Raw genomic sequence first — 13,267 nt, forward strand, 5'->3', positions numbered from 1 at the left:
TAAGTACAGTCCAGTACTGGTAGATAAGGGCAGACAAAATAAATGATATATAATTAGAATTGCATGTGACAGGACAGTTACAATACTGAGTCTGTAGCAAGAAAAGAGCAGAGGCAAAAGATAACCTGCAGATAGTGGAAATTGCAGGTCCATCAACAGCTGACTTTGTGCCATAGTGTAACACGGGCGATAGCAAGTTGGCAGCCTCTTAAACATCTCTCTCCATATTCGTTCCTGTTGATTCACTGGAAATGGGAATGACAATAAAAATGGCGATGTCTAATGCGTGGCTGATTCGATATCGGTCGTATTAAACTATCGCCCGAAGTCAAAATTACCTGCGTTCATTTGTAAAGTGTAACTCTACATCAGAACCGAAATTTCAATCTATCTTCCTCTTATCAGATAGCGATTGACTTGATGTGTATTTTCAGCATTTTCTGTGTTTAGAAAAAGGAACAGAAATGGGTGTAGAAACAAAGATGCACAGATTAGAACACTAGCAACATCTGTACCTATCAGAATACCATGTACCGTATGGGGATTTGAATACAACAATGACTTGCATTTATACAGCGCCTTTAACATAGTAACATTTCCCAAAGCACTTCTCAGGAGCGTTATTAAATAAAATCAAAATTTGACACCGAGCCATAAAAGGAGATGTAAGGGCAGATGATCTAAAGCTTCATAAAAAAGATAGGTTTTAAGGAGCGTCTTAAAGGAGGAAAGAGAAGTAGAGAGGCAGAGAGGTTTAGGGAGGGAATTCTAGAGTCGTGGCCGCCAATGATGGAGCGGTTAAAATCAGTGATGTTCAAGGAGCCAGAATTGGAGGAGCGCAGAGATCTCTGGGGATCATAGGACTGGAGGAGATTCATCATCATCATAGGCAGTGCCTCGGGATCGAGGAAGACTTGCTTTCACTCTTAGCATGAATTCTTAGGTGGCTGGACAGTCCAATACGAGAACCACAGTTTCTGTCACAGGTGGGACAGATAGTCGTTGAGGGAAAGGGTGGGCAGGGAGCCTGGTTTTCCGCATGCTCCCTCCGCTGCCTGCGCTTGATTTCTGCATGCTCTCGGCGTTGATACTCGAGGAGCTCAGCGCCCTCCCAAATGCACTTCCTCCACTTTGGGCGGTCTATGGCCAAGAACTCCCAGGTATCAGTGGGGATGTCGCACTTTATCAGGGAGGCTTTGAGGGTGCCCTTGTAACGTTTCCTCTGCCTGCCTTTGACTCATTTGCCGTGGATGAGTTCCGAGTAGAGCGCTTGCTTTGGGCATCTCGTGTCTGGCATGCGAACTATGTGGCCTGCCCAGCGGAGCTGATCAAGTGTGGTCAGTGCTTCAATGCTGGGGATGTTGGCCTGGACAAGGACGCTAATGTTTGTGCGTCTGTCCTCCCAGGGGATTTGCAGGATCTTGCGGAGACATCGCTGGTGGTATTTCTCCAGCAACTTTAGGTGTCTACTGTAAATGGTCCACGTTCTGACCCATACAGGAGGGCGGGTATTGCAGAGATAGGGAGGTACGAGGCCATAGAGGGATTTGGGAACAAGGATAAGAATTTTAAAATCGAGGCATTGTTTAACTGAAAGAATGCAATAAAGATTGAAAACAGAATTTTCGAATTCTATAGTAGGAAGTAATAAACCGAATGCAGTAGATTTTTGGTTTACCTGTGAATGGTGGGCAGCCACTATGGCATCTTTAGAAAAGTGACAAATCTGTGTGAAGCTGGCAAACCGCAGCCGACTGATAGAAGCATTATACTTATCTCGTGTCTTCATACACACTCAATGGGTTCGAAAGGGCCGTAAGATTAACAGCAGCCAATTTAGAATGTGCTAATACTGATCAGTAATTTACTTTGTGATATCAATTTGGGGATAGGAGATGAAACCACACACTTGATATGATCTGTCAGCATCCTGGAGGGGAAGGAAGTAGCAGTGGATGCAGAATTCCAATACAGTCAAATCAATCCTTTTCACAAGGATTAACTGTCAGCTTAAAGTCACGGTGTCCCACTGAAACTAATTGTTCTATTTTTCAATTTCAATAAGATGTTGTAAAAGTATTGCTTTTCATACTTTAGCCTTTGTAGAGATTTAAAATATAGAGCAGATCTTTTGTCATCCACAATTCATAGAGCACAGAGGAAGTCATTTGGCCCATCATGCCTGTGTTGCCTCTTTGAAAATGCTATCCAAGTAGTCCCATTCCTCTGCTCTTTTCCTATAGCACTGCATTTTTTTTCAAATATATGCTCAATCATCTTTTGAAAGTTACTATTGAATCTGCTTCCAGCACCCTTTCAGGCAGATGTTCCAGATCACAAAACTCACTGCGTTAAAAACATTCTCCTCATCTCCTCTCTGGTTCTTTTGCCAATTATCTTAAATCTGTGTCCTCTATTTCTGACCTTCCAGAGTTTATGAAAGTAATGCAGATGGAACTTTGAAACCACATGTTTTTTACAGATACGGTGCTGACCATTGCTCTTTGTCCCCCAATACCTGACCATGATTGAACTCTCCTATATTTGGCCATCATTTTTGATGATCTGCTTAATAGGCTTTAAAATTTGATATAAAGGCTCCGAATGCTAAAATCTGCTACCAGATTGCCAGTTGCCAACCCTCCAGAATTATCCTGGAGTCTCCAGGATTGAAAGAATTATCTCCAGGCCACCATTGCGAGCAACACCCAGGATAGGAGCATTGAAAACCTAGTTATAATAATACTGGACATGGGGCGAAGGCTCTTTGACTGAGTGTCAAGAATCATCCAATCGGGTAATGAAGAGTCTGTTCGCTTTTGCAAATGGGGCGGGGGATGTTTGGGGGAAGTACTTCTGCTGCAACATTTAGAGCTAGCCTGCTCTTAAAGAACAACTAGCGTGCGGAAACATGGATCCAACAGGAGCAAACGGCACACTTCTCAGAAAGTGACATCAGTGCTCTAGGTGTCAGCCGGGGCTCAGTGGTAGTGCTCTCACTGTTGAGTTAAGAAAGTTGTTGGTTCAAGCACCACTTTAGAGATTTGAGCACATCAGCTAGGTTGGCACTTCAGTGCAGTACTGGAGGGTTTAAATAATCATGCTACCCTTATATATTAAAAATATATAAAACTATGCATTCTAAGTATATTTACTGTAATATTTATGGGCTAGACTTTCCACTATCATCACTATCGCCCCAAAATGGGTAATATTCCGGCCTTAGTGCTTTTTTTATTTTTCAGGATAATTGGTATATCGCCCATTTTAAAAATCTCTAGTTTCGCCTTTTTAATTTGGGGGATAGCCTTAGCAATGTGAAATGGGCCTTAGTGATGTATCAGTCATGCAAGGCTGCCGTCCATAGAAATGGCCGTTCTGCGCATGTGCGTTTTTTTTCAGCAAAGAACTTTCCTCGCGATTCTGGAGGTCAGGGGTCATCTGTGCATGTTCAGAAGACTGAAAGAGAGGGAGAGAGAGAAGGAAGATTTGGAAAGATGTGGAGTGGTCAATGAAGAATCTGCAGATAGCTTTCAGGGAGAAGGAGGGCAAAAGTGTTGGTGAATGAAGTGGAAAATCGGTGGGGCCAATTAACCTTGGATGAGCATGGGAAACCTCCCCTCCCCACCTTTTATCAAAAAATATGGGGCGATATCACCACCTTGGTATCATTGGTGGCCCACGATAGGCATGAGGCAGACCAGTGCTGCAAGCAATGGAACAATCTGGTTGCATTGGCAAGAGTAAGTATTCAATTATTGACTCTGCCCTGACTCATTATAAAGCACTGACTCATTAATTAGAATGTAAATCCACCAGATTGTAATTAAGCTGGGTAATCTTCGGTAGCTTCCCTGCTAAGATTTGGACTGGGGTCGGAACCTGTGCCCTTTAATTCTAATTTTGCTGAAATGCCTTAAATTTAATCAACAGTATTAATTATTATTATTATTTAAAGGCTTTGATCAAAAATTGTGACCAAAGGAATGACTGGAAACAGACAGACCGCAAACATTCGGCATTTCTAACACTTTAGTTCAGAAGGAGAATTCTTGTGTGCTGTGAGCAATTCTTTAACTTGGGCACCGTCTCCTTTTTGGTTACGTTGGTGGATGGGGCATGACTGAGCACTGAAGCATCCGGTCAGCTTTATCCAGACTGTGTGAGTCTCTCTGGCTGCTGTCAGTCACAGTGACTCAGCCTGGATTAGGGGAGAGCTGCCCTGGCTCACTCTCAGACTGGGACACTTTGGGACATTAGCTCCAGCCACCCGGAGCTCTCCAAGCACAGCCCATGGATACAGTGCGCCCTCCCATTATAGTGCTGTCATTGCCGAGCTCATTTGTGGTCCTGATTCCCCTCCTGGGGGACCTCCATCGATTCAAATAAACTGCCTACCTCCCCTCAGGCACTGAATGGCATGGCCCGTGGATGGGGCCTTTCCTAGAGATTGTACACGAGACTTTTGGTGTCAAGCATTAGTTCATAAACACGATCTTATTAAATATTTTCTCTAAACGTAGAGGTTATAACCATGCATCCATTATGGATACAAACTGTATTAGCAGATAACGTTAACATTAATGATGAATAGTATGTGGGGTGACTAATTGTGGATTACAATATCTTTTGTCTTTCCGTAATAGTACCTCGTCAATTAGCTTATGCCGTGCTCTTGTCAAGTTTGCAGAAGAAGATATCTAAGAATCATGCAGAGCAGAGGCGGACCGGAGGAGGGTCTACTGAGCTGCACCCTCTCACTGATTTGGAGGAACGTGCCACAGCATTAGTGGGCACCCATAATCGTTCTGCCACCCGTGGTGGTGCAGATTCCGTTGTTGTACCACATGAGTAATGTGTAAAGCAGTGGTAAACCTGTGGTAATTTAAAGTAATTTAATGGCATTTGATTATGAATGATGTAATGTTATGCATGCAGTTTCTGTACACTTCTGTACTCTCGTGTTAAACATATGTAACGACTCTCGTTCGCATTTATTGCAGTAGTGCTGCTCCTCGTATATTTGCCTGCACAGCGCAAGCATTCTCATGTCTCCCCTTCTCTTCTAATAACCTCAATTATGTTTTCCAGCTCCCCAGACTCCCCAGGCACAACAGAAGGCCCCGGCAACAACACCAGTACCGCTGCAGGTCGTGATCACCATGGGTGATGAACAGCAAACTGAGGAGGAGAAGGAGGACGAATCCGTGCTTGATGTTTCATCTGCGGTACCTGCAGCCATGTCATCCTCAACGGATGAAGTGGCGGGGCCAAGCAACTTGCAGCAGGCCACTCCGAGTCGTCCAGTGCCCATGCTGACCCCGTGGAGGTTGAGTCAGCAAGGCAGGCACGCGCTGCAATGGGCAGATGTCAATGAGGACGTGATGTCACTGTCGAAGGCGAGCGTCGACATAGGATAAGAGTTCCTCCAGGTGCTTGGTGGTTTGACTGGCAACATTGCCACACTGTCTGCCAGAATAACGGAGGGCATGGAGCAGATAGTTGCGGCAATGGGGCGAATGACCGACTCTGTCGATGCCTTGCAGCACGCGATAGTTTTAGGATACGGCACTGCACCCCAAGGTGCCATACCACCAACCAGCACAACAGATGCAAGACAGGAGGAAGAACTTCCTTCTGACTCGGAAGACGTTCCTCCGCAAACGTCTTCTCCTCCATCCACTGAGGTCATTCTGATGAGGTCAGCCCCCCCCACCCCACCCCACAGCAGCTGCCCTTGAAGCGCTTTGCTGCAAGACGTCTTGGTCCTGATGTTTGTTAAAAAAAATGTAAAAGTACCTGTTAAATTATTAAAACATTTTATTTACGTTTACAATTGATGTGAAGTGTCTTCTAATAATGTAAGGTAAAACATCAATATAAGGGTTGCAAACAATGACCATGGCCAGGTCAGGCGAAGCGAGGATGAAACGTAATGCAATTGTAACTGTCACCAATGTAACTTCACACAAAGCGTTCATTTATGAGCTGCTAACGTAAGAGTTTTGCAGCTGCGTAACTACCACGGGGCTTTTCCAGTGGTGTGGGGGGAGGTGGGGGTATGGGTTCATCTTCAGGCTGATTGACCTCATCCTCCTCATCATCCTCCTCTTTCGCCTCCCCTCTCTCCTGAGGTGAACTGTTGGTCCCATCTGGTAATTGTTGTCCTCTCCTGATAGCTAGGTTATGCAACATGCAGCACACCACAATGCACTCAGCGACCTTCTCGGGGTGGTATTGTAGGTTGCCTCCTCAGTGGTCCAGGCATCTGAAGCGCTGCTTAAGCACTCCAATTGTCTTTTCGACGATATTGCGTGTAGTGATATGGCTTTCGTTGTAGCGCTTCTCGGCTTCTGTTTGGGGCTTACGCAGGGGGGTCAGGAACCGACTGACAAGGCCATATCCTTTATCCCCCAGCATCCAACTGTGACCTTGTGGCTGACTCTTAAACAGATCAGAGATAGTGCTCTCACACAAGATGTGCACATCATGGATACTCCCTGGAAAATTTGCATTTACTGCCATGATTATTTGCTTGTGGTCGACAACGAGCTGCACATTCAGGGAGTGGAATCCCTTTCGGTTCCGAAACACCTCTGCATCCTGTAAAGGTGCTCACAGGGTGATGTGCATACAGTCTATTGCTCCCTGCACCTTGGGGAAGTTTGCTAGTCTCGAGAAACCCAAAGCCCTCCCAGTCTGTGCCTCCCTGGTCATAGGAAAGTTTATAAAGTCCATCCTGCATTCCGAAAGGACTTCAGTCACCTGTCAAATGCAGCAATGTGCGGCATGCTGAGAGATTCCGCAAATGTCGCCAGCTGAAGCCTGAAAGGATGCTGAGAAGGAAAGTGCCGCAGTAACCTTAACCTCAATGGGCAGTGCAGTCCTGATGGTGCTGGTAGGCTGCAGATCTCCCTTAATTAGCTGGCATATCTCAATGATGATCTCATTTCGGAATCGCAGCCTTCTAACGCATGTGTTATCGGACAAGTCCAGGTATGATCGCTTATCCCTTTAAATGCGTGGGGTGTAACTTCTCCTCCTCATGAGCAGTCTGTCACGTCTTTGATTGGGCACATAATGCTCTTCAATAAATCTTCTCCCATCTCTATTCTGCAGCATGTGATTAGTCATCAATACTGGTTGAGAAATTACAGGCTACATGACTATAAATCACTATAAATGCCCTTAATCTCTCTTCATAATTTGTCCTCAATAAATACAAATGTGATTAGATGATTGGCAAGAGTCAAAAACGCTCACAAATTGCTTCTCCTGGCAACCACGTCAAGCAGCCTGTTATTAAAGATCCTCCAAGTTACAAAATGGCATCCATAGTGCCGAGTTAAGGTCAGGTGTTCGCAGCTTTACTTCAGCGTCTTGTTGGGCCAGCGAACATTTGGGCGAATCTTGGGCGAAATGCTGAAAGTAGCACTCGGCGATAATTTGGGAGATAATCATATTATTGTAAATATGAATATACATGAATAGATCGATAAATGTAACACGGAATATTAAATATAATTCACAATTGAAAATATATTCAACTATAAGTACCTGGAATTGATGCACACGGAGAGGTTAAAGCTTAAGCCAAGGCTTGAGGCTGCACTCTGCGTTGAAGTTTGGCGTGCTAGATTAGACGATGAGTGGACAGTGAATGGGCTGTGGGACGGGAAGAATCTGCAGTGGTCGAGATAACAATCAGAAAGTGCCAAAGAAGCCTTCAGGTTGGATTGGAAAGGCCTTTGCCCAGGCCGTCAGGAAATCAATTAAAATGTGGAAAGTTCAATAAGGGGATAGATACCAAATTAAAACAATAAAACAAAAATAAATTTCAGATGTCCCTTGTGGTTCTGCAGAGCCATGGCTCATTTGGTTCCGACAGACCGATCAGACAGCTGGAAGACAGCACTCTGTAAGACACCCTGGGGAAAAATTGACCCTTTTTCAGAGCCCCCCGGGAGACACTTTTCGCCCGGAAAGTGGAGGGGCGGGGGCGGGTGAGGTGCTCCCGGCTCCCGGGAAATGACATAATCACTGTGCACATTGTCCCCACTTCGCTGTGTGCCGATCTTTTTCCGCCTCGTGGGGGAAATTGCCCCATGGCTCAGGAGGCTAGTATGAATGGATGTCAATGCCAGCTTCGCAGGTCACGAAGTTAGATGACATCCACTCGCGGGGAGGGACTTAAAGGAGAGTTCACCAATGCCCCACGCCATCATCTTAAGTGTTTTGCTGACTCTCTGTTTGGCTCCATTAACTGCTTCCTAGCGTGGCTGGTGGAGGCAATCAGCGGCAGTTCAGCCACAGTAGCTCCCTGGGATACGCTCCTTTAAGGGGCGGTATGCCCAATTCAGTGGCAGGGGCGTGACATCTGCGCTGGGCACAGAAAGTCCCGACCCCAGCAGGTTACTGCCCCCAATCGGGGCACAGAACAATTTTGCACCCCCTATTCTTATATCCATATAGACACAGGATTTGGTTTCCTTTGACTTATAAATAGCTTGTAGATTTGTACTGTAGCCAGAATTAATGAAATGGTTACATTTGTTTATGACCACAGGCTGTCCCAAAATGCTTCACAGCCAATGAAGTACTTTTTGAATTGTAGTTACTGATGTAATGTAGGAAACATGGCAGCCAATTTGCACACAGCAAGCTTCCACAAACAGCAGTGTGATCATGACCAGATAATCTGTTTTCGTGATGTTGATTGAGGGTTAAATATTGGCTAGGACACCGATTAGAACTCCCCTGCTCTTCTTCAAAGTAATATCACGGGATCCTTTACGCCCATCTGACAGAGCAGACAGGGCCTCCGGTTAATGCCTCATCCGAAAGACGGCACCTCCTGTCATGTATGCAAACTCTTTCTATTCACCATGTAACTATGTAAGATGTACCACCTGAGGGCGCTGCTGTTGGAGGCCCAGGGATTTCCTGCCCTGGTGGCAGGGGCATATAAAAGGCAGCCAGTCATGCTGCCTCTCATTTTGCAGTTGTATTAAATGGACTGAAGTCACACAGCTCTTACTCACAGTACAAGTCCTCGTGGAGTTATTCGATGGTAATTGCAGACATAATAACTGGCGACGAGAATACGGACTTTCACATGATTATGGCTACCTTTGGCACACTAAAAGGCTTCGCAGAGGGTGATGATTGCCATGCCTTCATGGAAAGGCTCGAGCAATATTTTGTGGCAAACGACCTGGCAGGGGAGATGGGCACATTGGTGGAGAAGCGCAAGGCTGTACTCCTGACCAATTGTGGGCCCGAGGTCTACCACCTCATCAGGGACTTGCTGACACCCACGAAGGTCAAAAATAAGACATACGATGAGCTGACTGAACTAATTAGCGTTACCATACAGATGACTTCCAACCAGAATTGGAGCTCACTGGCAAGAACTGTACGTAAAATAACGGCGATTGCAGGCAGAACTGTTGAACTAATAAGAACTGTACAGAGCAGAGCCTACGATATAGGTAATAAGCGGGAAGAGGTCCTACAAGCTGAATTTAGGGAGCTAGGAGTTAAATTAAAAAGTAGGACCTCAAAGGTGGTAATCTCTGGATTGCTACCAGTGCCACGTGCTAATCAGAGTAGAGGGAGCAGGATAGTTAGAATAAATACGTAGCTTGACCAGTGGTGCAGGAGGGAGAGATTCAAATTCCTGGGACATTGGAACCAGTTCTGGGAGAAGTGGGACCTGTACAAAAGGGACGGTCTGCACTTGGGCAGGACTGGAACTGATGTCCTGGGGGTAACATTTGCTAATGCAGTTCGGGAGTGTTTAAACTAATATGGCAGGAGGATGGGAACCTATGCAGCAAGACAGGGCGAAGTAATATGGAGTCAGAAACAGATGGTAGAAAGGTAAAAAGCAATAGTGGAAGGCCGAGTAAAAAAAGGCAAGAAACAAAAAGGGCCACACTACATCATAATTCTGAAAGGACAAAGGGTGTTAAAAAAAGTAGCCTGAAGGCATTGTGTCTTAATGCAAGGAGTATCCGTAATAAGGTGGATGAATTAACTGTACAAATAGATGTTAACAGATATGATATGATTGGGATTACAGAGACGTGGCTCCAGGATGATCAGGGCTGGGAACTCAACATCCAAGGGTATTCAACATTCAGGAAGGATAGAATAAAAGGAAAAGGAGGTGGGGTAGCATTGCTGGTTAAAGAGGAGATTAATGCAATCGTTAGGAAGGACATTAGCTTGGATGATGTGGAATCTGTATGGGTAGGGCTGCAGAACACCAAAGGGCAAAAAACGTTAGTGGGAGTTGTGTACAGACCTCCAAACAGTAGTAGTGATGCTGGGGAGGGCATCAAACAGGAAATTAGGGGTGCATGCACTAAAGGTGCAGTAGTTATCATGGGTGACTTTAATATGCATATAGTTTGGGCTAACCAAACTGGAAGCAATACGGTGGAGAAGGATTTCCAGGAGTGCATAAGGGATGGTTTTCTAGACCAATGTGTCGAGGAACCAACTGGGGGGGAGGCCATCTTAGACTGGGTGTTGTGTAATGAGAGAGGATTAATTAGCAATCTCGTTGTGCAAGGCCCCTTGGGGAAGAGTGACCATAATATGGATGAATTCTACATTAGGATGGAGCATGAAACAGTTAATTCAGAGACCATGGTCCAGAACTTAAAGAAGGGTAACTTTGAAGGTATGAGGCGTGAATTGGCTAGGATAGATTGGCGAATAATACTTAAGGGGTTGACAGTGGATGGGCATGGCAGACATTTAGAGACCGCATGGATGAACTACAACAATTGTACATCCCTGTTGGCGTAAAAATAAAAAAGGGAAGGTGGCTCAACCGTGGCTATCAAGGGAAATCAGAGATAGTATTAAAGCCAAGGAAGTGGCATACAAATTGGCCAGAAATATCAGCGAACCTGGGGAATGGGAGAAATTTAGAACTCAGCAGAGGGGGACAAAGGGTTTGATTAGGGCAGGGAAAATAGAGTACGAGAGGAAGCTTGCAGGGAACATTAAGATGGACTGCAAAAGCTTCTATAGATATGTAAAGAGAAAAAGGTTAGTAATGACAAACATAGGTGCCCTGCAGTCAGAATCAGGAGAAGTCATAACGGGGAACAAAGAAATGGCAGACCAATTGAAAAAGTATTTTGGTTCGGTATTCACTAAGGAGGACACAAACAACCTTCCGGATATAAAAGGGATCAGAGGGTCTAGTAAGGAGGAGGAACTGAGGGAAATCCTTATTAGTCGGGAAATTGTGTTGGGGAAATTGATGGGATTGAAGGCCGATAAATCCCCAGGGCCTGATGGACTGCATCCCAGAGTACTTAAGGAGTTGGACTTGGAAATAGCGGATGCATTGACAGTCATTTTCCAACATTCCATAGACTCTGGATCAGTTCCTATGGAGTGGAGGGTAGCCAATGTAACCGCACTTTTTAGAAAAGGAGAGAGAGAGAAAACAGGGAATTATAGACCGATCAGCCTGACATCGGGAGTGGGTAAAATGATGGAATCAATTATTAAGGATGTCATAGCAGCGCAGTTGGGAAGAGGTGACATGATAGGTCCAAGTCAGCATGGATTTGTGAAAGGGAAATCATGCTTGACAAATCTTCTGGAATTTTTTGAGGATGTCTCCAGTAGAGTGGATAAGGGAGAACCAGTTGATGTGGTGTATTTGGATTTCAGAAGGCTTTCGACAAGGTTCCACACAAGAGATTAATGTGCAAAGTTAGAGCACATGAGATTGGGGGTAGTGTGCTGACATAGATTGAGAACTGGTTGACAGACAGGAAGCAAAGAGTAGGAGTAAATGGGTACTTTTCAGAATGGCAGGCAGTGACTCATGGGGTACCGCAAGGTTCTGTGTTGGGGCCCCAGCTGTTTACATTGTACATTAATGATTTAGACGAGGGGATTAAATGTAGTATCTCCAAATTTGCAGATGACACTAAGTTGGATGGCAGTGTGAGCTGCGAGGTGGATGCAATGAGGCTGCAGAGTGACTTGGATAGGTTTGGTGAGTGGGCAAATGCATGGCAGATGAAGTATAATGTGGATAAATGTGAGGTTAGCCACTTTGATGGTAAAAACAGAGAGACAGACTATTATCTGAATGTTGACAGATTAGGAAAAGGGAAGGTGCAACGAGACCTGGGTGTCATGATACCTCAGTCATTGAAGGTTGGCATGCAGGTACAGCAGGCAGTTAAGAAATCAAATGGCATGTTGGTCTTCATAGCGAGGGGATTTGAGTGCAGGGGCAGGGAGGTGTTACTACAGTTGTACAGTGCCTTGGTGAGGCCACACCTGGAGTATTGTGTACAGTTTTGGTCTCCTAATTTGAGGATGGACATTCTTGCTATTGAGGGAGTGCAGCGAAGGTTCACCAGACTGATTCCCGGGATGGCGGGACTGACATATCAAGAAAGATTGGATCAACTGGGCTTGTATTCACTGGAATTCAGAAGAATGAGAGGGGATTTCACAGAAAACGTTTAAAATTCTGACAGGTTTAGACAGGTTAGATGCAGGAGGAATGTTCCCAATGTTGGGGAAGTCCAGAACCAGGGGTCACAGTCTAAGGATAATGGGTGAGCCATTTAGGACCAAGATGAGGAGAAACTTCTTCACCCAGAGAGTGGTGAACCTGTGGAATTCTCTACCACAGAAAGTTGTTGAGGCCAATTCACTAAATATATTCAAAAAGGAGTTAGATGTAGTCCTTACTACTAGGGAGATCAAGGGATATGGCGAGAAAGCAGGAAGGGGGTACTGAAGTGCCATGTTCAGCCATGAATTCATTGAATGGCGGTGCAGGCTCAAAGGGCCAAATGGCCTACTCCTGCACCTATTTTCTATGTTTCTATGTTTCTATGCCTGCTGCTGCTAGGTCACCAAGGGGTGTAAATGCAAAATCATTAACACAATGCTGGCATTACGCGGGTAATCATGGGGCGCATCAATGTTGATTTAAAGACTATGCGTGGAAAAGCTGCAGAGCAAGGGGCCACCTCCAACGAATGTGCTAACGTACTGCGACTCATCACGTGGCAGTGGAGTCGGCAGATGAATCCCGATCCAGCGTGGATCACAAAGGACAAGCTAGAGAGGCAACTCAGCCCAAGGGAGCAGTGTGCGGGGTGCTCACCCTCTCCACAAAAAGTCTTCCCATGATGATAAAAGTCAAATTAAATGTCCTTACTGTATCCATGGAGCTGGAATGAGTCAACGGGGGTGAATGAGTCAATTATGA

Source organism: Pristiophorus japonicus, chromosome 1 (genome assembly GCF_044704955.1).
Source record: "Pristiophorus japonicus isolate sPriJap1 chromosome 1, sPriJap1.hap1, whole genome shotgun sequence".
Taxonomy (NCBI): domain Eukaryota; kingdom Metazoa; phylum Chordata; class Chondrichthyes; family Pristiophoridae; genus Pristiophorus; species Pristiophorus japonicus.